We start from the raw sequence: 23,584 nt of genomic DNA, 5'->3' as shown, positions 1-23,584 counted from the left end.
AGTTACACAGCACTCCAAATCCAAAATTATACAGAAACAAAAGGAAAGTGGATGAACTTCTCTATTGTGATATAATAGCTAGTACAGTAAAGCAGCTTGTCAGATATTTGCATTGTGTGCCAATCCTGTCTTCACACTCCTGAATGTAAAACCTGGAGCCTGACATTCCTCTCTTCTAAAATTGTATAATTTCAGGAGAAAGTGCTAAGATGATTCATCTGTATTTAGTGCTAATTTGAGCATTCATATCCCTTTAAAAAAGCAGCAAAAAGTGTGAAAAGGATGTCCAATATTTGCTCTTTAAGGCTTTGCACAAGGTCGGTGATAATGATGAACTTGTGCAGGTACCGAATCAAATCAGAAAGAGAATATTTTACTCTAAATCACAACTGGAGTTAGTGAACCGCACAGAGGGAAAGATTTAAAGCTTCATCACAGTAGGGAATAGTTGACAGTTTTCTGTCCAAGAGCATGTGTAGTGGACATTGGTAGATATGTTGTAATCCGGCAGGGGAGGCGCAGAGGGTGGCCCAGGACTGCAGAGCACATAAAGGGCACACAAATTACAGCAGATAATACCTCAGGCTATGTGTGGCCTAAAGCATGACCAGCTATCTGGACTCTGCAGAAGAATGGTTCATAAGTAAGCTCAGACTAACCAAGGAGGCATGTGTTGCCTGATCCACCAAGACCAACATGGACAGTCAACCATTTGCAATAGACTATCAGGTGCAGTGAAGGTTACCACTGCTCTCACATCTTGTGCCACAGGGACATTCCAGGTACTTAAAGGGGAAACCTTAGGATTCAGCCATTTGGACAACTGATGCTTTATTTTCTGCAGAATGACAAATTTTAAGATATAATAATGTTTATTCAATTGTATGGCACCAAAATTCCTTGGAACACAATCCTGGCTGTTCTGCCTGACAGTATTCTCTAACATCAACCCAAATGGAATTTGTGAGGTCAGTGGGAGGGTACCTCATTTACATAGACTGGAGAGCACAAGTTGTAAGGGGACCAGTCTTCCAATTCCAAATTTCCAAAATATTTCTGAACTTCAGGGGTCCAGTCTGCTTTCCTGGTCTGGATCCCACCAATGGGGCCTGTATCCACCCTTGTGGCACACTGCCACTCACTCGGTGTACCAGCTTCTATTGATATGCTATGTCCCAAATGAGCCTAAGGCACAGGAACTCCTAATGTAGGGAGTCAACAACCCTGGTACCACCCCCCATCTGGCAATTGGCCTCTAAGTGGCAGATGGAGATTCTACCCTTTACAAGGCAACTGGGAAACCCCTAGAAACAGCAGAGACCCAGCGTGCACCATTTCCCAGGGAGTTCCACGAGTCTCTTGCTGGAGTTACGGCAGGAATTCAGCAGAATCCCTGAGCGATTTTGCAACCTATGTGTTTTCTTTGCCTATGTGTCATGAACTTGGTAATGTCTAACAAATTTAATTATATTTTCTGAAGAATTCACCAAGGTGGTGGATGAGGGAAGCCCAGTAGACATTGTCTACTTAGATTTCCAAAAAACTTCTGGTAAGGTACCGCACAAGCGGCTTCTCTTTTAGTTTAAACTAACTTGGCAGGGGGATGGGATACAGAGTGGAGCTACAATAGGGGGTGATGTGCAGCCAAATATAGAGAAAAAAACAAGTCAGCTTGGAAGACAGGGCAAATATGTGAGGGCAAGGCTGGATGGCATCTATTTTAATGCAAGGAGTCTTGCGAATAAGGTGGATGAACTGAAGGTGTTGATAAACACATGGGAGTATGATATTGTTGCTGTCACAGAGACATGGTTGAGGGAGGGGCAAGACTGGCAGCTCAATATTCCGGGGTACAGAATCTTCAGGCGAGACAGAGGGGGAGGTATAAGAGGAGGGGGAGTCGCAATATTAATTAAAGAATCAATTACTGCCATAAGGAGGGATAATATATTAGCAGGTTCCTCTAATGAGGCCATATGGGTGGAGCTTAAAAACCATGTTGACTATCCCTGATTAATCCTTGCTTCTCCAAGTGGAGACTAATTTTGTCATTGTATGGTCTCAATCTCCCTTCTGAAAGACTCCCATTGCTCCGATGCGGATTTTCCTACAAGCAGCTGATCCCAGTCCATTTTGGCCAGATCCTGCCTTATCCTATTAAAATCGGCCTTCCCCCAATTTAGAACCTTTATTTCCGGCCCCTCCCTGTCCTTTTCCATGACCACCTTATATCCCCTGACATCCAAGGTTCCCTGGAGTTCTTGGAACCTTGGATGTCAGGGGATATACGAGAATGGATTAGGAAAAAAAGGAGGGCTTTTGGCAGATACAAAAGGCTAAAGACGGAGGAAGCTCTAGAGGAGTACAAAAAGTGCAGGGGGATACTTAAAAAAGAAATTAGGAGATCAAGGAGGGGCCATGAAATAACACTGGCGAGCAAAATAAAGGAAAATCCTAAGATGTTTTATAAGTATATTAAGGGTAAGAGGATGACTAGGGAAAAAATAGGGCCCATTAGGGACAAAAATGGCAATCTGTGTGTGGAGCCGGCAGATGTAGGAGGGGTTCTAAATGAATTTTTTGCATCTGTTTTCACTATGGAGAAGGACGATGTAGACATAGAAATACGGCAGGGGGACTGTGATATACTCGAACATATTAACATCGAGCGGGAGGAGGTATTGGCGGTTTTAGCAGGCCTAAAAATGGATAAATCCCCAGGCCCGGACGAAATGTATCCCAGGCTACTGTGTGAGGCAAAGGAGGAGATTGCGGGGGCTCTGACGCATATATTCAGAACCTCTCTGGCCACAGGGGATGTGCCAGAGGACTGGAGAACCGCTAATGTAATACCATTATTCAAGAAGGGGAGTAGGGAAAAACCGGGGAACTACAGGCCAGTGAGCCTAACATCAGTGGTAGGAAAATTATTGGAAAAAATTCTGAAGGACAAAATTAGTCTCCACTTGGAGAAGCAAGGATTAATCAGGGATAGTCAACATGGCTTTGTCAAGGGAAGATCATGTCTGACTAATTTGATTGAATTTTTTGAGGGGGTGACTAGGCGTGTGGATGAGGGTAACGCAGTGGATGTGGTATACATGGATTTCAGTAAGGCCTTCGATAAAGTCCCCCACAGGAGACTGGTCAAGAAGGTACGAGCCCATGGAATCCAGGGTGCCTTGGCACTTTGGATACAAAACTGGCTTAGTGGCAGAAGGCAGAGGGTGATGGTCGAAGGTTGTTTTTGTGACTGGAAGCCTGTGGCCAGTGGGGTACCACAGGGATCGGTGCTGGGTCCCTTGCTGTTTGTGGTCTACATTAATGACCTGGATATGAATGTAAAAGGTATGATCAGTAAGTTTGCTGATGATACAAAGATTGGTAGGGTGGTAAATAGCGAGGAGGATAGCCTCAGTCTGCAGGACGATATAGATGGGTTGGTCAGATGGGCGGAACAGTGGCAAATGGAATTTAACCCGGAAAAGTGCGAGGTGATGCACTTTGGAGGGACTAACAAGGCAAGGGAATACACAATGAATGGGAGGACCCTAGGCAAGACAGAGGGTCAGAGGGATCTTGGTGTGCAAGTTCACAGATCCCTGAAGGCGGCGGAACAGGTAAATAAGGTGGTAAAGAAGGCATATGGGATACTTGCCTTTATTAGCCGAGGCATAGAATATAAGAGCAAGGAGGTTATGATGGAGCTGTATAAAACACTGGTTAGGCCACAGCTGGAGTACTGTGTGCAGTTCTGGTCGCCACACTACAGGAAGGATGTGATCGTTTTGGAGAGGGTGCAGAGGAGATTCACCAGGATGTTACCAGGGCTGGAGCGCTTCAGCTATGAAGAGAGACTGGGAAGATTGGGTTTGTTTTCCTTGGAGCAGAGGAGGCTGAGGGGGGACATGATTGAGGTGTACAAAATTATGAGGGGCACAGATAGGATGGATACTAAGGAGCTTTTTCCCTTCGTTGAGGGTTCTATAACAAGGGGACATAGATTCAAGGTAAAAGACGGGAGGTTTAGAGGGGATTTGAGAAAGAACTTTTTCACCCAGAGGGTGGTTGGAGTCTGGAACTCACTGTCTGAAAGGGTTGTGGAGGCAGGAACCCTCACAACATTCAAGAAGCATTTGGATGAGCACTTGAAATGCCATAGCATACAAGGCTACGGACCAAATGCTGGAATATGGGATTAGAGTAGCCAGGGCTGATGGCCGGCGCGGACACGATGGGCCGAAGGGCCTCTATCCGTGCTGTATAACTCTATGACTCTATGACTCTATCGAAGCCTCTGGTATTAGACGTAATATATTGAGCTGGATTGAGAACTGGCTGGAAGGCCATAGGCAGAACATAGTTATAGGTGGATTTGGATCTGTTTGGAGACCGGTCACCAGTGGTGCCCCACAGAGATCGGTGTTGGGACCGTTGCTCTTTACTATTTTCATTAAAGATCTAGAGGTAGGTGTTGGGGGTATGATCTGCAAATCTGCAGATGATACTAAGATCTGTGCGAGTGTCAGGACTGTAGACGATGCTCAACTGCTTTAGGCGGATCTTGATGTGTTAGGGGATTGGGCTCGTGACTGGCAAATGAAGTTTAATTTGGAAAAGTGCAGTGTTATGCATGAGGGCAGGGCAAATACTCAACATACATACACCCTTAAGGGAAAAGCATTAAAGCAGTTGGATAAAGAAAGAGATCTGGGTGTTCTAGTGCATAGATCGCTAAAAGTTCATGAACAATGCCGTGAAGCAATAGCGAGAGCAAATAGGGTGATGGAGTGCATTTATAGGACAATTGACTATGAGACAAAGCGGACTATTTTGTCCTTGTACCGGACCTTGGTCAGGCCTCAGTTGGAATACTGTGTCCAGTTTTGGTCTCCTCGCATGGTGGGTCATATTGAGGCTTTAGAAAGGGTGCAGAGGAGGGCCACTAGACTAATTCCTAGTTTAAAGCATCTGAGTTATCAAGCTGGGCTAAAAGAGCTGGGACTCTACACTTTAGAGAAGTGTAGACTTCGGGGTGATCTGATCGAGCTTTATAAGATGATGAAGGGAATAGATTGTGTTTGAGTTGACAGTTTGTTCCAAATAAATCGGTTTGGGAGGACCAGGGGTCACCATTGTAAGTTTTATAAGGCCAGATCTAGGTTAGATGTCAGGAGGTGGTTATTTTCCCAGAGAATAGTGAACCTCTGGAACAGGCTGCTAGCTCGTGCGGTGGACACCGATTCGCTGAATTCCATTAAGTGAGAGTTGGACCTGTTTCTGACTGGGGTGATGATCATCTCATACAAAGATAAGTAATGCATAGAATTATCAGGGCCAGAGTGATGATCTGGACTAGTTTTGATCACCTAAGCGGGATCAGAGAGGAATTTCCCAGATTTTTTTCTCCTAAATTGCCCTAAGACATCACAGTTGTGTGGGATGGGCTGGGTAGACCAGAGGTTCTTTTCCTGTCCGTCATTGTTCGTATGTTCATATATGTTCATACATAACCAAAGCTTTCAAAGCAGGATTGTGAGCATTCATGAAAGATGTTCCTGCACAACTGAGGTCTCTGATGCAGATGTTGTTGGCATTGCCATGTGCTTAGTGGTAGACCACAGTGCAGACAACCATTGCTCCATGAGATCATTCATGTTGGAGTTCGAGTGCATATCTAGATGTTGGACTTCCCCTACAACCCAGACTACCTTCTACTGTCATGGACAAGGAGACAATTGATTCCATAATATGGCACTGCTGGTATAATAGCCTCCATTTGGAATCAGTCCCATTAAGGTCTACATCTTGATACACTCAATAGCAGCCCTCAATATATTGATTCTCCCTGTATGATCTGGTCCTTCATTAATCACCACACCACTATTGCTTCCTCATCGAATGTTCTTGTGTCTCATTCTGTACTTTCTCTGCAACATTGCTTACTTCTTCCATAGTGTGTGCGTCTGTGGCTAGGACCTACTCTATGAAGATAGTACATGATACATTATAAATATATAACTACACTTATCCATTTAGATACTGTCTTGTCATTATATACATAATAATGCAATTGTCTGCAATCGTCTGTACAGACATGTTGAGTTAACATAACATGCAAATTATAGCATATATGATTAATATGAGACACATCAGTAGTTCTGAGTAGTTCTCCAACCTCTACAGTCCCAATGCCTTCTAAACTCTCCCAAGCTTCCTTATAAGGAGCAAATTGCTCTGTGCTATAGCCTCATGTTATGTACTAATTTTGCCTTTGAACATAAAACAGTGATTTGGTCCCATGGAAATTGTTTCCTAATGTACATTCTTGCCATCATAGCATTTATAATGTAAATTTTCATAATCCTGCTATTTTCATTTCCAAAACATTACTTGCTACATTCTTGCAAACATGTTTCTGTGTTGGTACATTTTGTTCCTATATATCTTTAACAGCTACCAGTTCCTTCATATCCAAATATATCCTTTGTGATCTCACAATGGCATTTACATATTACTATTATGCTCTTTTTTGAAGTTGTGAAGCCTTTTCCAGATCTCTTGCCCCAGGTCTTAAAAGTTATTTGGACAGATTTCATTTCTTTTTGGCTTCATAAATAGGCCTCTGTCCTCACCGACCAAAAATGTTTGTCCATTGCGCCATTTTAGAGGTTGCTAACACTTGTAGGGCTTTCTTGTTAAAATTGGATTTCACCAAAAATTGTGCATTCCATAACTGGATTAATATATTTTTTGATCTTTATAAAGGTTAAGTGGCTCATTAGCAGTCTGAGAAGCATGAAAGCATCAATATTACAGATGAATCTTAATTGGCTATATTTTCTTGTTACAATACAATTCAGATTCTCAGAAATCGCATGTTTCCAAATTATTGGCGATTTGTTTTCAGGCCTTGATGACATTTATATATATATATAAATTATATCTATAGTTAATATTAAAATTATAAGACGCTGTAGGTCAAAAATATCTATATCAGCACAAGGTTAGCTTTCATCAATAAAAACAATTAGTATTGATTCCCGTTACATGCAACTGTTAATCTAATATCTCTCATGAAATTTGATGGGTGACCTATAGATTTCTTTGACTTTATAAGTACCACATGCCCTTTTGCTTCACTGTGCCAAATATTAAAAAATAAAATCTGTGTGGGAATTAACTAGATTCCCAAACTTGCTTCGATCACATCAGCTGGGCTTGACCCACCTCCTGACCCGTGAAATATCAGAAGTATTTTCATAGATTTATTAAACCTGAATTATAATCAAATCGCAAGTGCATTTGACATAGGATATCAAAAAGAAAACTGTTCAAAACGTTTAAATCTGCAAGTTTTGAACTACCTGAAGTGGATTCTACATAGTAATCAGCAGTCCAAGAGTGTTCACCTGCATGAGTTATCAGAGTTTATTTCATATCCTTCCACTGCTGTAATAGGGAACAATATTATTGGGTGACTTATGATTATAAGAATATGAATGTACACTCTGCCCTCTTTGGTAACAATAATATCCTGATAGACTATTTTTAAAAATTAGTAATTCATTATTGTCTTCAGGTCCAGGATACAGTGTTAAGACTAAAATCCACAAATGCTAAAGTTGTCCTAAATTATGTATTGCTTGCAACCATTCAGGCTTTTAGGAGTAGAGAAATGAAAATATGTGAAAAAACTATAAAATGCAGAAAAAGAAGTATGGACACAAATTATATTGCTAACAGAAATATACTCCAAAATGTGTGGAACATGGAGTTACAGATACATTATAATCTTATCCAATCACTTCTGAATAATGTCTTAATGTGAAATCAGAGGCAAGTGATTTTTTTTACATGAATAAAAGAAAACATGTTTGCGTTATATTATAGTGACAGTGATGTTGCGTCTAAGCCACTATCCAAATACATTTTTGTCCAACTGGTTAGTTATATGGGACCTTAAGGAAACACTAGAGAGGTAGGTAATCACACAGTTATCATCATAGCGGTACAGAGCAAAAGGTAAACTTACACAGGGGCTCATTTTAACCTAACCCACTCGGTGGGAAACTGACGAGATCGGGTCAGCCCATTTTACAACCCATCTGATTTTACTTTCCATCGACTTCAATTTAAGGATTACCTTAGTTCTTGGAGTTGCAACCTTTTTTATTATTTTGTCCATTCAAGGAGTTAGGTGGAAGGATGTCTACTGTAAATAAATAACTATGATATCTGACTTATTTATATGCATCTGTTGTAAATTAGATTTACTTGATATAAACTTAAAAGGTGTGATCTGATGCTTTACCACTTTTGAAGACTGGAGTGAGTTGTTGTGGATGGATGGGTTAGGTCCAATAGCTAAAAGTGATTACCAGACAGGAATGGATGATCTTTTCCTGGGTACATTACCAAAAGCTTACCTAGAACTCAAGGCAAGGATTGATGCTCTCAAAGATACAGAGAGTTGGGACTCATCCATGACAGTGAGAGCTGATATAATCTAGAACAACAATGTTAAAAATACCCAAATATACATAACAGGGGCTGTAAAAGTGAAGGGGGAATGGAGTTTATAAAGACAGAGAGGAGCAGGACTTTAAAGGAGGATGAGAGGGGGCATTAAAACAGAAGAGGAGAAAGTATTTCAAAGATGCACAGGAAAGCAGGAAATTGACAAGCTAGCTCCTGTTAAATGTTGGGCAGTGATTCTGCCTTTGGCAATGTCAGTGAATGTTACCACTCTGCTCCTCTTCAGTGCAACTTCTAAACCTTAACCAGTGACTTCTTCTAAATGAATCCCAGTAGATGGATGTGGATGTGGCTTTGACCTGAGACAGCAGTTCATCCTTGCTTTCTCCAGGCTTACCCCTGCTGCTGGGGACTTGTTCACCATGTTCACAGATCTGGATGGGAACGGACCTCTGGGCAGCAGTGACATCCGTGAATCCCTGCCTCGAGGTTCTCTCAATCTGATCCCCCAGAATGTTGAAGCCAGACAAGAAAGTCTCTTGTAGATTGGAATATTCAGAAGAGATACTCTGACTGAACTTATAACCCGTGTCACTGAGGGCTTCGCTGCATATGCTTATGGAGTTACTACATGATATATCGGTGAACTCCAGTGCAGACAACCATTCATCCACAGCTGAGGCTAGTGGACTTTAAACACCTAACCAGACCCTGCTCTTTATTTGCCACCACCACTAACTTCTCTTTATCCATGCTTTGTGACTCATCCAGTCTGGTTCTGGCATGTTTTCTCCTATTGAGCACTGCTTTGTCCTACAAGCAGCGAAATAATGCTGAGCTGTTGGAAATTTGAAGAATACATAAATGAGCGACAGCCAAGTGGCCACCCTAGATCACAGCTTGTGTGTAATAATGTGGAGATGCCGGTGATGGACTGGGGTTGACAATTGTAAACAATTTTACAACACCAAGTTATAGTCCAGCAATTTTATTTTAAATTCACAAGCTTTCGGAGGCTTCCTCCTTCGTCAGGTGAACGATGTGAAAATCGTTTTTCACATCGTTCACCTGACGAAGGAGGAAGCCTCCGAAAGCTTGTGAATTTAAAATAAAATTGCTGGACTATAACTTGGTGTTGTAAAATTGTTTACAATTGTGTGTAATAAATAAGCATGCTGATTTGTTGTGCGGTAAGCTTGCTTTGTAGGGTCAACTTTCCAAATGCTCATGCACCAACTTTTCCAGTTTGAAGTGGCATTAATAAATTGTGCTGCGATATGGGCATACATATGAAGCTTAGAAAGAGCTTTTTGTGAGGCATGAGCATGCAGTTTTCAATCAGTGTTTAATAGAGTGAGAGGAAACTGATAGGAGTAGGCATACTTTCCATGTCTACTTCATTTCCCACATGCAGCAAGACATTGACAGCATCCAGGCTTGTGCTGATAAGTGGAAAATAATATTTGTGCCATACAAGTGCCAGGCAATGACCATCTCCAACAAGAGAGTGCCAAACCACCCCCCGCCGCCTTGACATTCAATGTCAATTCCCTTTTTATTCATTCATGGGATGTGGGCGTCGCTGGCAAAGCCAGCATTTATTGCCCATCCCTAAATGCCCTTGAGAAGGTGGTGGTGAGCCGCCTTCTTGAACCACTGCAGTCCATGTGGTGAAGGTTCTCCCACAGTGCTGTTGGGTAGGGAGTTCCAGGACTTTGACCCAGAAGGAACGGCGATATATTTCCAAGTCAGTATGGTGTGTGACTTGGAGGGGAACGTGCAGGTGGTGGTGTTCCCATGTGCCTGCTGCCCTTGTCCTTCTAGGTGATAGAGGTCGTGGTTTTGGGAGGTGCTGTTGAAGAAGCCATGGCAAGGTGCTGCAGTGCATCTTGTAGATGGTACACACTGCAGCCACGGTGCGCCGGTGGTGGAGGGAGTGAATGTTTAAGGTGGTGGATGGGGTGCCAATCAAGCGGGCTGCTTTATCCTGGATGGTGTCGAGCTTCTTGAGTGTTGTTGGAGCTGCACTCATCCAAGCAAGTGGAGAGTATTCCATCACACTCCTGACTTGTGCCTTGTAGATGGCGGAAAGGCTTTTGGGAGTCAGGAGGTGAGTCACTCGCTGCAGAATACCCAGCCTCTGACCTGCTCTTGTAACCAGTGTATTTATATGGTTGGTCCTGTTAAGTTTCTGGTCATTGGTGACCCCCAACATGTTGATGGTGGGGGATTCGGCGATGGTAATGCCGTTGAATGTCAAGGGGAGGTGGTTAGACCCTCTCTTGTTGGAGATGGTCATTGCCTGGAACTTGTCTGGCACGAATGCTACTTGCCACTTATCAGCCCAAGCCTGGATGTTGTCCAGGTCTTGCTGCGTGTAGGCACGGACTGCTTCATTATCTGAGGGGTTGCGAATGGAACTGAACACTGTGCAGTCATCAGCAAACAACCCAACTTCTGACCTTATGATGGAGGGAAGGTCATTGATGAAGCAGCTGAAGATGGTTGGGCCTCGGACACTGCCCTGAGGAACTCCTGCAGCAATGTCCTGGGGCTGAGATGATTGGCCTCCAACAACCACTACCATCTTCCTTTGTGCTAGGTATGACACCAGCCACTGGAAAGTTTTCCACCTGATTCCCATTGACTTCAATTTTAGTCGGGCTCCTTGATGTCACACTCGGTCAAATGCTGCCTTGATGTCAAGGGCAGTCACTCTCACCTCACCTCTTTTGTCCATGTTTGGACCAAGTCTGTAATGAGGTCTGGAGCCGAGTGGTCCTGGCGGAACCCAAACTGAGCATTGGTGAGCAGATTATTGGTGAGTAAGTGCTGCTTGATAGCACAGTCGATGACACCTTCCATCACTTTGCTGATGATTGAGAGTAGACTGATGAGATGGTAATTGGCCGGATTGGATTTGTCCTGCTTTTTGTGGACAAGACATACCTGGGCAGTTTTCCATTGTGTTGGGTAGATGCCAGTGTTGTAGCTATACTGGAACAGCTTGGCTAGAGGAGCGGCTAGTTCTGGAGCACAAGTCTTCAGCACTACAGCCGGGATGTTGTCGGGGCCCATAGCCTTTGCTGTATCCAGTGCAGTCAGCCGTTTTTGATATCACGTGGCATGTATCGAATTGGCTGAAGACTGGCTTCTGTGATGGTGGGGTTATCAGGAGGAGGCACTTCCGACTGAAGATGGTTGCAAACGCTTCAGACTTGTCTTTTGAACTCACGTGCTGGACTCTGCCATCATTGAGGATGGGAATGTTCACCGAGCCTCCTCCTTCCGTTAGTTGTTTAATTGTCCACCACCATTCACGACAGGATATGACAGGACTCCATCACCGAGTCTCCCACCATCAACATTCTGGGGGCCACCATGGACCTGAAACTGAACTGGACAAGCCACATAAACTCATCCCAGTGGGATGAGAACAGATCTGGCCCGGGTAAATTGGAATCTAAGACTGTCAGGCAAAACTGTAATTGAACAATCGGCGGCCTTTATGGAGGAGATGGTTCAGGTACAGTGTAGGTACATTCCCACGTGGGAGAAAGGTAGGGCAATTAAAGACAAAGCTTCCTGGATGACAAAAGAGATAGAGAGTAAGATGAAGCAGAAGAAAGGGGTGTACGACAGATGACAGGTTGATAACACAAGTGAGAACCAGGCTGAATATAGAAAGTTCAGAGGGGAAGTGAAAAAGGAAATAAGAGGGGCAAAGAGAGATTATGAAAATAGACTGGCGACAAACACAAAAGGGAATCCAAAAGTCTTTTACAGACGTATAAACAGTAAACAGGTAATAAGAGGTGGGGTGGGTCCAATCAAGGACTAAAAAGGAGATCTACTCATAGAGGCAGAGGGCATGGCTGAGGTACATACGAACATACGAATTAAGAGCAGGAGTAGGCCATTCGGCCCCTTAAGCCTGCTCTGCCATTTGATAAGATCATGGCTGATATGATTGTGACCTCAACCCTACTTTCCCGTCTACCTACTATAACCTTTGACTCCCTTGTTAATCAGGAATCTATCAAACTCAGCCTTAAAAATATTCAATGACCCTGCCTCCATCGCTCTCCGGGGAAGGAAGTTCCATAGACTCATGACCCTCTGAGAGAAAAAATTTCTCCTCATCTCCATCTTAAATGGGAGACCCCTTATTTTTAAACTGTGGCCCCTAGTTCTAGTCTCTCCCACAAGGGGAAACATCCTCTCAGCATCTAGCCCTTTTAGTCCCCTCAGGATCTTATATGTTACCCCCTACACCATGAGATCGTATTTTGTGTAGTAGCCTTTGATGTGGCATCTTGTCAAAAGTCTTCTGGAAATCCAAATACACTACATCCACAGGATCCCCTTTATCCACGTTGCTTGTTACTTCCTCAAAGAACTCTAATAAATTAGTCAAACACGATTTCCCTTTCACAAAGCCATGTTGACTCTGCCTGATTGCATTGAGATTTTCTAAGTGCCCTGCTATAAACTCCTTAATAATAGATTCTAGCATTTTCCCTATGACAGGTGTTAAGCTAACTGGCCTGTAGTTTCCTGCTTTCTGTCTCCCTCCTTTCTTGAATAGAGGAGTTACATTCACTAATTTCCAATCTGATGGGAACCTTCCAGAATCTAGGGAATTTTGGAAAATTAATACCAATGCATCTACAATTTCTGCAGCCAATTCTTTTAAGACCCTAGGATGAAGTCTGTCAGGACCTGGGGACTTGTTGGCTTTTAGTTCTAATATTTTTTTAGAATCCTTTCCCTGGTGATTGTAAATATTTTAAGTTCCTCCCTCTCACCCCTTGAGTCACAATTATTTCTGGCATGTTATTTGTATCCTCAAAATGAAGAGGGATGCAAAATATCTGTTCAATTCATCCGCCATTTCCTTATTCTCCATTATTAATTCCCCAGACTCACTCTCTAGAGAACCAACGCTCAGTTGTTTTACTCTTTTCCTTTTTAAATACCTGTAGAAACTTTTACTATCTGTTTTTATATTTCTAGTTAGTGTTCTCTCGTATTCTAATTTCTCCCTCCTTATTCTTTTAGTCATTCTTTGCTGTTTTTTATATTCTGTCCAATCTTCTGGCTTGCCACTAATCTTTGTGGAATCGTATGCTTTTTCTTTCAATTTGATACTATCTTTAACTTCCTTAGTTTGCCACGATGGCACGTCTTTCCCCTAGAGATTTTCTTTCTCACTGGAATGTATCTTTGCTGAGTGTTTTGAAATATCTCATCAAATGTCTGCCACTGCATCTCTACTGACCTATCCCTTAACCTAATTTCCCAGTTCACTTTAGCCAGCTCTGTCTTCATGTCCTTATAATTGCCCTTATTTAAGTTTCAAACACTAGTCTTAGACTTACTCTTCTCTCCCTCAAATTGAATGTGAAATTCAATCACATTGTGATCACTGCTACCTAGAGGCTCCTTTATAATGAGATCATTAATTAATCCTGTCTCATTACACATTATCAGATCTAGAATAGCCTGCTCTCTGGTTGGCTCTAGAACATGCTGCTCTAAGAAACTGTCTCGATAGCACTCTATGAACTCATCTTCGAGGCTACCTTTGCCAATCAGATTCTTCCAATCTATATGTAAATTAAAATCACCCATGATTATCACTGTTCCTTTCTCACAAGCCCCCATTATTTCTCCCTATATATCCTATCCTACACTGTGGTTACTGTTAGGGAGCCTATAAACTACTCCCACAAGTGACTTCTTGCCATTACTATTTCTTATCTCCATCCAAACTGATTCTACATCTTGTTCTTTAGAACTAAGGTCATTTCTCTCTATTATACTCATGTCATCCTTAATTAACAGAGCAACCCCGCCACCTTCTCCTGGCTTCCTGTCCTTCTGAAATGTCAAGTACCCTTGAATATTCAGGTTCCAGCCTTTGTCATCTTGCAGCCATGTCTCTGTAGTGGCAATCAGATCGTATATATTTATTTCTATTTGAGCTGTCAATTCATCCATTTTGTTACGAATGCTACGCCTTTAGTGCTGTCTTTTTACTATTTTTGCAACCTCTAGCCTTATCTGCTGGTGCACTCTTAAGTTTGCACGCTCTGTCTCTTCCTGCCACTCTCTGATTATCATTTCCCTTATTGCTACCTTGCTCTCTTGCCTTGTCTTCCTTCTTTAATTCATCACATCTTCCCATTATTTAGTTTAAAGCCCTCTCTACCGAGCTAGTTATACGATTCGCCAGAACACTGGCCCCAGCACGGTACAGATGAAGCCCATCCCAACGGTACAGCTCCCACTTTCCCCAGTACTGGTGCCAGTGCCCCATGAATCGAAACCCATTTTTCCCACACCAATCTTTGAGCCACGAATTTAACTCTCTAATCTTAACTGCCCTATGCCAATTTGCTCGTGGCTGAGGTAATAATCCAGAGATTAATACCTTTGAGGTTCTGCTTTGAGGTACTAAATGAGTACTTTGCATCTGTCTTTGCCAAAGAAGAAGATGCTGCCAGAGTCTCAGTAAAGGAAGATGTAGTTGAGATACTGGATGGGCTAAAAATTGATAAAGAGGAGGTACTAGAAATGCTGGCTGTACTTAAAGTAGATAAGTCACCCGGTCTGGATGGGATACATCCTCGGTTGCTGACGGAAGTAAGGGTGAAAATTATGGAGGTACTGGTCATAATCTTCCAAGCATCCTTAGATACGGGGGGTGGTGCCAGAGGACTGGAGAATTGCAAATGTTACACCCTTGTTCAAAAAAGGGTGAAGGATAAACCCAGCAACTACAGGCCAATCAGTTTAACCTCGGTGGTGGGGAAACTTTTAGAAACGATAATCCGGGACAGAATTAGCAGTCACTTGGACAAGTATGGATTGACTGGGGAAAGCCAGCATGGATTTGTTAAAGGCAAATCATGTTTAACTAACTTGATTGAGTTTTTTTGATGAGGGCAACACGGTTGATGTGATGTATATGGACTTTCAAAAGACGTTTGATAAAGAGCCACATAATAGGCTTGTCATCAAGATTGAAGCCCATAGAATAAAGGGGGCAGTAGCAGCATGGATACAAAATTGGCTAAGTAACTGGAAGCAGAGTGTAATAGTGAACGTTTGCATTTCGGACTGGAGGAGGTGTACGGTGGTGTTCCCCAAGGGTCGGTATTAGGACCACTGCTTTTCTTGATACATGTTAATGACTTGGACTTAGGTGTACAGGGCACAATTTCAAAATTTGCAGATGACATAAAACTAGGAAGTGAGGAGGATAGTGATACACTTCAAGAGGATATAGACAGGCTGGTGAAATGGGTGGACACGTGGCAGATGAAATTTAACACAGAAAAATGCGAAGTGATACATTTTGGTAGGAAGAATGAGGAGAGGCAATATAATCTAGAGGGCACAATTCTAAAAGGGGTACAGGAGCAGAGAGATCTGGGGGTATATGTGCACAAATCGTTGAAGGTGGCAGGGCAGGTTGAGAAAGCGGTTAAAAAAGCATATGGGATCCTGGGCTTTATAAACAGAGGCATTGAGTACTATAGTATGGAAGTCCTGATGAACCTTTATAAAACACTGGTTCGGCCACAACTGGAGTGTTGTGTCCAATTCTGGGCACCGCACTTTAGGAAAGATGTGAAGGCCTTCGAGAGGGTGCAGAAAAGATTTACTAGAATGATTCCAGGGATGAGGGACTTTAGTTATGTGGATAGACTGGAGAAGCTGGGATTGTTCTCCTTGGAACAGAGAAGATTGAGAGGAGATTTGATAGAGGTATTCAAAATCATGAAGGGCTTAGACATAATAGATAGTGAGAAACTGTTCCCACTGGCAGAAGGGTCAAGAACCATAGGACATAGATTTAAGACGATTAGCAAAAGGTCACATGAGGAAAAACTTTTTTACACAGTGAGTGGTTGTGATCTGGAATGCACTGCCAGGAGGGATGGTGGAGGCAGATTCAATCATGGCTTTCAAAAGGGAACTGGATAAGTACTTGAAAGGAAAAAAATTGCAAGGCTATGGGGATAGGGCAGGGGAGTGGGACTAACTGGATTGCCCTTACATAGAGCCGGCATGGACTCAATGGGTCGAATGACCTCCTTCCATGCTGTAACCTTTCTATGATTCTATGATTTTAAGCACTGTGCAGTTGGCTAACTCTGTGCCAGCAGCTAGGCATTTAAGCCTACACTTAACCTAAACCGAAATGTCTCCCTTAAATTTCAACTGGCGGGCAAGTAGCTGGTTTGTTGGTTTACACCTTTGTAAATTGGTATCTCATTTTAATTCCCTTCACTATAATTACTTTTATCAATAAATAAAAGCATCACTATTACACTTGAACTTCTCAAAAGTCCTAATATGAAGGTTTGTCTATACCACAGCTCAGTAAACCCTCTTTACAAACCCTAACCAAAAGCTAGCCAGATGACACAGTGAAAACTTACGCTACAAATGCCCATGCAACACAGCTTTTTCTTGTTTTCTGAAACTGTCATTTGTATTCCATGATCAAAATTACCACAAACTTATTGAACAGCAAAAGACCATTTCATTTTGAAAATGCATGCATCTTTTATTTCATGAGTCTACAAAACTGTCTTTCCATAAACTTATAGCGCTGGCTATTCTAAATTGGCATTAAATGTACAAGGCATTTCTTCATCTCTAGTAGTCTGGGAATAGAGAAAAAGTTGAAGTGTCATATTTTTGATTCTGGTACAGTTGTATAACTGGTGTCCTTAAAGGATTCAGAATGTAATCTCTTTTCTCTCTGATTTCCAGCTTACGAATGACTTTTTTGACGCGATTAGCTTAAAGCCTCCTGCAGCCCTCCTTTGTCCACAATTTTACTGTAGGCGTTAATTCATTTAAAATAACTGGTTGACACTTCTGTTAGAATAGCAGACAGGAATGTTATGTGAATGTGTTAGGCTAATGAAGCCATTAGTAATTTCCAGCCTTTATATTTTTCAGCAGTAATACATTCTTGCAGTCCATTGAGTTTATCATAAATTTCACGTTTTGCTGCTAATTCTCAGCTGTTGAAATGTTTCCATTATTCCTGGTTGTTTGATATCCTAATAAATCGGAATAATATCTATAACATTTGAATTTTGTTCATTGAAATACTGCATAGCTAAAAATGGGTTGAAATTCCTTGTGTTGATTATCTTAGTGAAAAATTCAATATGAGTACAAAACAGGATTTTCCATTTTGTACTTATGATGGTGTTTTTGCTATAATTATTATTACCAGGAGGTAATTCCACCTCAAATTTTCAGCTAATGCTACCAGGTGAAGCTACAAATCTTCCTGGTAGAATATAACCAGTGGGAGATTTAAAGATGTATTAGGGATCTTTTCATAAATTTCTTGCAATGTTTTCTTTTGATACATAGATATAGACATTGAGTTACAAAATGATTGTGACCTGATAGCTTAACGGATTTTAATTGAATTGCTTGCTGCATGCACTAAAAGACAATTTAAAGCAGTTAGTGTGACCAGCTTTTTTTATCCCGTGGTTGCTAGGTAATGCACATTTTACACAAAAAGCATCTCTTCATCTCCAGATCTATAACAATATATTAAGTTACATTATTCTTGCTACAGCCACCCACAATTACACAATATGTTTGCTTTCCTGTGCAAAGCTGCACAATATTGCTATGTCTATAAGCAGTATAGTCGGAAGTATTTACAATACATATGACATTTGCTGCGGTGCACTTACAACTAACTGACTGCTGTGTGCTATTGATTGAATACTATCCACATTGTGTGGAACTTTGCTTGTCCTGTTTTATTAAGACGTGTTTCTGTGGAAGTTACATTTATTATCCAGCACTGATCGAAACACCTGTGATAATCCCAGCTGCTTCAATGTTTAAAATATAGATTTTTGCAAATAAAGCTCCCTAAAGACCAAAGTTATCTAGATGTACACGTCAAAGCATCTTCTGTGTTTTTTTTAATACGGTTAATCGGTAGATTTACCCTCACAGAAGAAGATATGCCACCAGTCTTAATGGGCCAGTCCTGTCTGCACTCAGTGGGGATGAATTTCGATTTGGGCTCAAAATAGGCGACAAGTCAATGGAGCAATTGCTCCGTGTGCCAGTCTGTGCCGACCTGAGGCCCGAGGCGAATTCGGCATCGAGCCTCATTTTAATGGAAATGGTAAGCTGCAGGCACCAAACTGGCATCCTGATGCAGCTCGCCTGTCGGGGTCTGATGTGTTCAAACTGGCTCCGATACCGAGTCAGCATGCATGTCGGTCCTGGGGGGTGGGGGGGCAGTCAAAGCTGAGAGGGACGAGTGCCATTCGGCAGCAGCCTGCAGTATTTTTGTGGAGATGGGAAGGAGCTCTCCTGCCCTTCTGGCTCCATGAAAATATAATTTTGAAAAAGTTTTGTGGCTGTTTTTTTGAGTGGCCTCCACCGGTCCCTTTTAGGCCACTCAACACCTGGTACAACTGGGTGGAGCTTGTGCTGCGTAAGCTCCACCCATTTGTACCTGAATTTTGCATCAGGGTCTCTAAAATTCTGAAGAGTTTTCGGTAGAGTGGACTTGGAGATATTGCTTCCACTAGTAGATGAGTCCACAAAAAAAAGGCAGAAATTTAAGATAGCCACTGACAGATCAAATAAAGAATTTAGGAGGAATTTCTTTACACAGAATGTGGTGAGAATGTGGAACTCGATGCCACATGGAATGGTTAAAGCAGGTAGCATTGACACATTTAAGAGGAGGCTTGATGAATACATGAGGGAAAAGGAATAAACGGATACAGGGGAAGGCTGGGGAGGCAATTAGAGTGGGAGGAGGCTCGGGTGGAGTATAAACACTGGCTTGGACCAGTTGGGCCAAATGGTCTGTTTCTGTGCTGTAGATTCTATGGCGTTGGACCCCAATTTGCATAATAAGCAACTTTATGTCTATTTCAGGCAGACAGGCTGCTTGCCCATTTACAGGCCCACTTGAATATGGCACCAGATGGGCAATGTGGTCGAGTTGCACACCCCCCCACCGATTTTCAACTCCTGACTGTGAAACAGTTGGCCGTGAGTTAAATTTCTCCCTCAACGGGTTGATACTGGTAGCATCTGAAACTTTAAGGTTGGGTAAAATGGTCTTGAGTTGTTTGAAGAAATTAAGAACAGCTGGAAATGTATTGCCATTTAAATGGAAGCCATTGCCAGGAACGAGCTCACTTCAGTACCAGTAATTTATAATGACAATTATTTTTGGGGGGGAAATGGAACACCAATGTTATAAAAAAAATGAGCATCAGAAAAACCTGTTTCTTAGCCTTTTTTAAATCAATGTGGTTCCCCTACAATCAGTAATAGCTGATTGTACAAATTTTGGCCTGTGCAGGTGTGTAATATAAAATAGTCAAATTCCTTTTGGTGTTTTATGTGTAAGTAATGAAAAAGTGTGATAAATATTTCAATAATTTTCATTCCTTTTAATGTGATACATAAAATAACAATTTTAAAATGACACAAAACATAAAACACATTTGCATTTGAAGAGAACTCGAAACTACTTAAGATTATGGTTCCCCTGAAACACTGTCCCTTTGTGTCATTATCTGAATCATTTGTCTTTTGGATTGTTATGTTCAAATGGTGCCTTTGATCTTGGATCAGATTGGTTCATTGATTTAATTAGCAGGTGATAGTTCATCAGAAAAAAACTTGTGTATTTGACACAGCACGCAAAGTGATCCTAACTCACATTCGACATCCTGTAAATCAAGTCCTGTATTTTGGAATCTCTTATGTCCTCTGCTTAATTGGATTGAGGCATGAAGGGGTTGGTTTGATTTGTTGCAACAATATCAAGCTAATCAGAAAGTTGCATGAGATACTGCATGATTTGATCAAAGAATGGAAAACATCTGAGAGCTTTGTACAAGTGTTGGTTTTTGAAACCTATAGAGTTAAAAGCAGGAGCTTTGAGAAAGCAAGAGAATTCTTCTGAACAAAACTAACCCTTAAGGGAGAATTACATTTGTGAGAAGGAAGAGGAAAAAAGGTTGAATTCACTTCACAAGAACTTTGTCAATTAACAGAGACTCCCAAAACTAAATCATAAGTTATTCTTATTAAAGGTAATTAGTCCATTATACACATGGGGCTTGATTTTAGGAGGGAGGCGACTGGGCGTGTGGGTAACGCGCCCAGTGAAATCGGGGTGCTCCGCATGCGATCGCAGCCTAATTGAAGGCACTTACCTTGGCTTCTGGGTTTCGCGCTGGAAAGCTGCACAGCGGCTGGACTGCACAGCCGCATCATAGGCTGTCAGCTGGAGGAGCCCTATGTAAAGTGGCAGTCCTCCGCTGACTGATGCTGCAGAAAGGAGCCAAAATTACAGCATGGAGCAGCCTGGGGGAAGGCTGCTCCCAGGTTTAATGATGCCTCACTCCAGGTCCTACTGGATGGGGTGAGGAGGAGGGGGAGGACAGAGATCTTCTCCCTGGCGGACGGGAGGAAGAGCCTGCCTCTGCCACCACGAAGGCCTGGCTCGAGGTGGCAGAGGAGGTCACCAGCACCACCAACATACCACGCACCTGCATACAGTGCAGGAGGCGCTTCAATGACCTAAGTAGGTCAGCCGAAGTGAGTACACTTACTCATTCGCCTACACTCCGTCTGCCACATCACTGCCCCCACCCCACATCTCCTTCTGCACTGCCAACATTACTCTATTACATCACTCCTCACACCCACTCAAAGTTCATCCTCATCTTATCTGCACTTACTCACCTCGCCAGTACTCATCCCACCACTACCACTCAACCCAATCCTCATACAATCTCATGGCTCTGTCTCATACTCACCCTCTCATGCATCTCTTTCACGGTCAGCCTCACCCAACCTGCCACTACCTGTGCTGCAGCCACAGGGCATGCATCACATATGTGTAGTAGGAAGCGTAAGGCAAACATGTCGTGAGCATGAAGGGGATGCACAAGGGTGTTTGAGGGTTTGTCATGGTTTTTACTTATTTTTGATTTCTGATCAACTCACATTACACCACTACTGTCACGTCTTTGCAAATCTTGTCTGGTTTGTGCAATAATGCCCTTTCCAGAGGATCACCATGAAGACCCACAACCGATGCCACCCATTGTGTCACTGCAGAGTGGGTGTAGGTGTATTTGCAGGGCTCTTTTGTGCAGACGACTGAGAGACGTCGGCGATGTGCCCGATGGCACCCTGGAAGGATGCGGAGGAGAAGTTGTTGAGGGCAGTGGTGACTTTGACAGCGACAGGTAAGAAGATGATGCTTGGGCCAGCCGGGAGCAGCTCGGCATGAAGGAGGCTGCAGATGTCCACGACTACATGTCGAGTGACTCTGAGCCTCCGTGTGCACTGCTGCTCAGAGAGGTCCAGGAAGCTGAGCCTCGGTCTGTAGACCCTGTGGCAAGGGTAGTGCCTTCTACGACGCATCTCTCTCTGCGGTTGCCCTCCCTCCTGCTGTGCTGGTGGATGTGTTACAGCACTGTGTTGTGGAGCTCCACGTGTCAGAGGTGGACGGCTTGGCCGGCGAGGCTGGTGATGCTGTTCGTCCTCCGAGGAGGTCATGACTGCAGCTATGATGGCCCCCATCCGGAAGATGTACGTTTGAGGCGGTCCGCAAGGTAGGTAAATGTGTCTGCACACCGGGGTTCAGGTTGCAAGTTTGTGAATTTTATTGTCAGGAGGAGGGTAGTGGAGGCCAAACTTTGTCCAAAGTGACAGAGTGGCCTCCTGCAATGAGCAAGAGTCTCCCCCCAACCCCCACCTGTCAAATGGACCTTTGCAGCTGCCACAGGCTGGTGGCTGCAACATGTCCATTTCAACTGGGAGTGTTTTCCCCAGTATGGAAAACACGCTCAGTTGAGTTGAAAATCCCACTCCTCTTAAAATATCCTGCAAATCAGGTTTGCAAACAACCTGCACGATCTAATTAATTGGTTTAAGTGGGATCCCGCCAGCTTTAATTGCCAGGGGGAGTCCCGCATGCGGGGGCTGTGCGTGCATCAAAGCACATCACTGGGGAACCCGGAAGTGGGCAGGTTGGAGCCGGGCTCCGGACCCGCCCCGGGAATCCCCGATTTTCAGAGCCCCCCCATCACGAACCCGCCGTCTCAGACGTCCAAAAATCGAGCCCATGCTATTTGTGTTATACTTTATTTTGCTATTTGTTTGTGAATCTCTGGTGTTTGTATTAATTTCAAATAGAATTTGGTATTCTGGTGCAAAACTACAATAAACCCAGTGAGCAGATTACTGAAAGCAGAGTAATTATAAGCACTCAGAATATATCTTTGCAAGGGCAGAGAATGGGAAAGGGTACAGCTTCTGGATTGCAATGAACAAAGGGGACTTTTGGGACAGTCTACTGTTAGACTGCAGAGAGAAAAGACTGAACTAAAAAAAACACCTGTAAGACTCATCTCCACAAAACTTCAGGAAAAGAGAAAACCATCACTTGCCGAACCAGAGTTGCTGGAGCATGGGTTACTTCCTCCTGGTGTCTGAGTACACCAATTTATCTGTGTCTTCCTGTGTCCCAGCAACCTATTAATGTCGAATTTATGAGACATCTGCCTTTGTTACAGTTGTCTCTGGCTGTTGTTATTCCATATAGAGAACAAAAAAAAATTAAAAAGCAAATGATAATCTAAATTATAATTCCCAGCAACAATAAGCACATTAGGACTGTAGCTGGTTGCTAGATTAATCTCCTGGTCACAAAGCCAAACAGATTCAATGTGAAAAAACAATTCACTTTAGCTTTGTAAATGGATTTATTCCAAATGTTCCGACATTCCTGGCTGTCATCACACTTTATTGTGGCTAAATCAAGTGATTGTTTTGTATGCATTTATCTTTAGTCCTGATGAATGGATTTTGTAACATCCCAAAATTGGAAAAAACAACAACTTGATTTTATATAACACTGTTAACGTAGCAAAACTTCCCAAGGCGCTTCACAGGAGTGTAATCAGATAAAAAGTGACACCGAGCCAAAGAGAGAGACATTAAGACAAGTGACCAAACGTTTGGTCAAAGAGGTAGGTTTTAAGCAGCCTCTTAAGGG

This window comes from Heptranchias perlo, chromosome 9 (assembly GCF_035084215.1).
Source record: "Heptranchias perlo isolate sHepPer1 chromosome 9, sHepPer1.hap1, whole genome shotgun sequence".
NCBI classification, from domain to species: domain Eukaryota; kingdom Metazoa; phylum Chordata; class Chondrichthyes; order Hexanchiformes; family Hexanchidae; genus Heptranchias; species Heptranchias perlo.
This window is presented reverse-complemented; position numbering follows the sequence as displayed.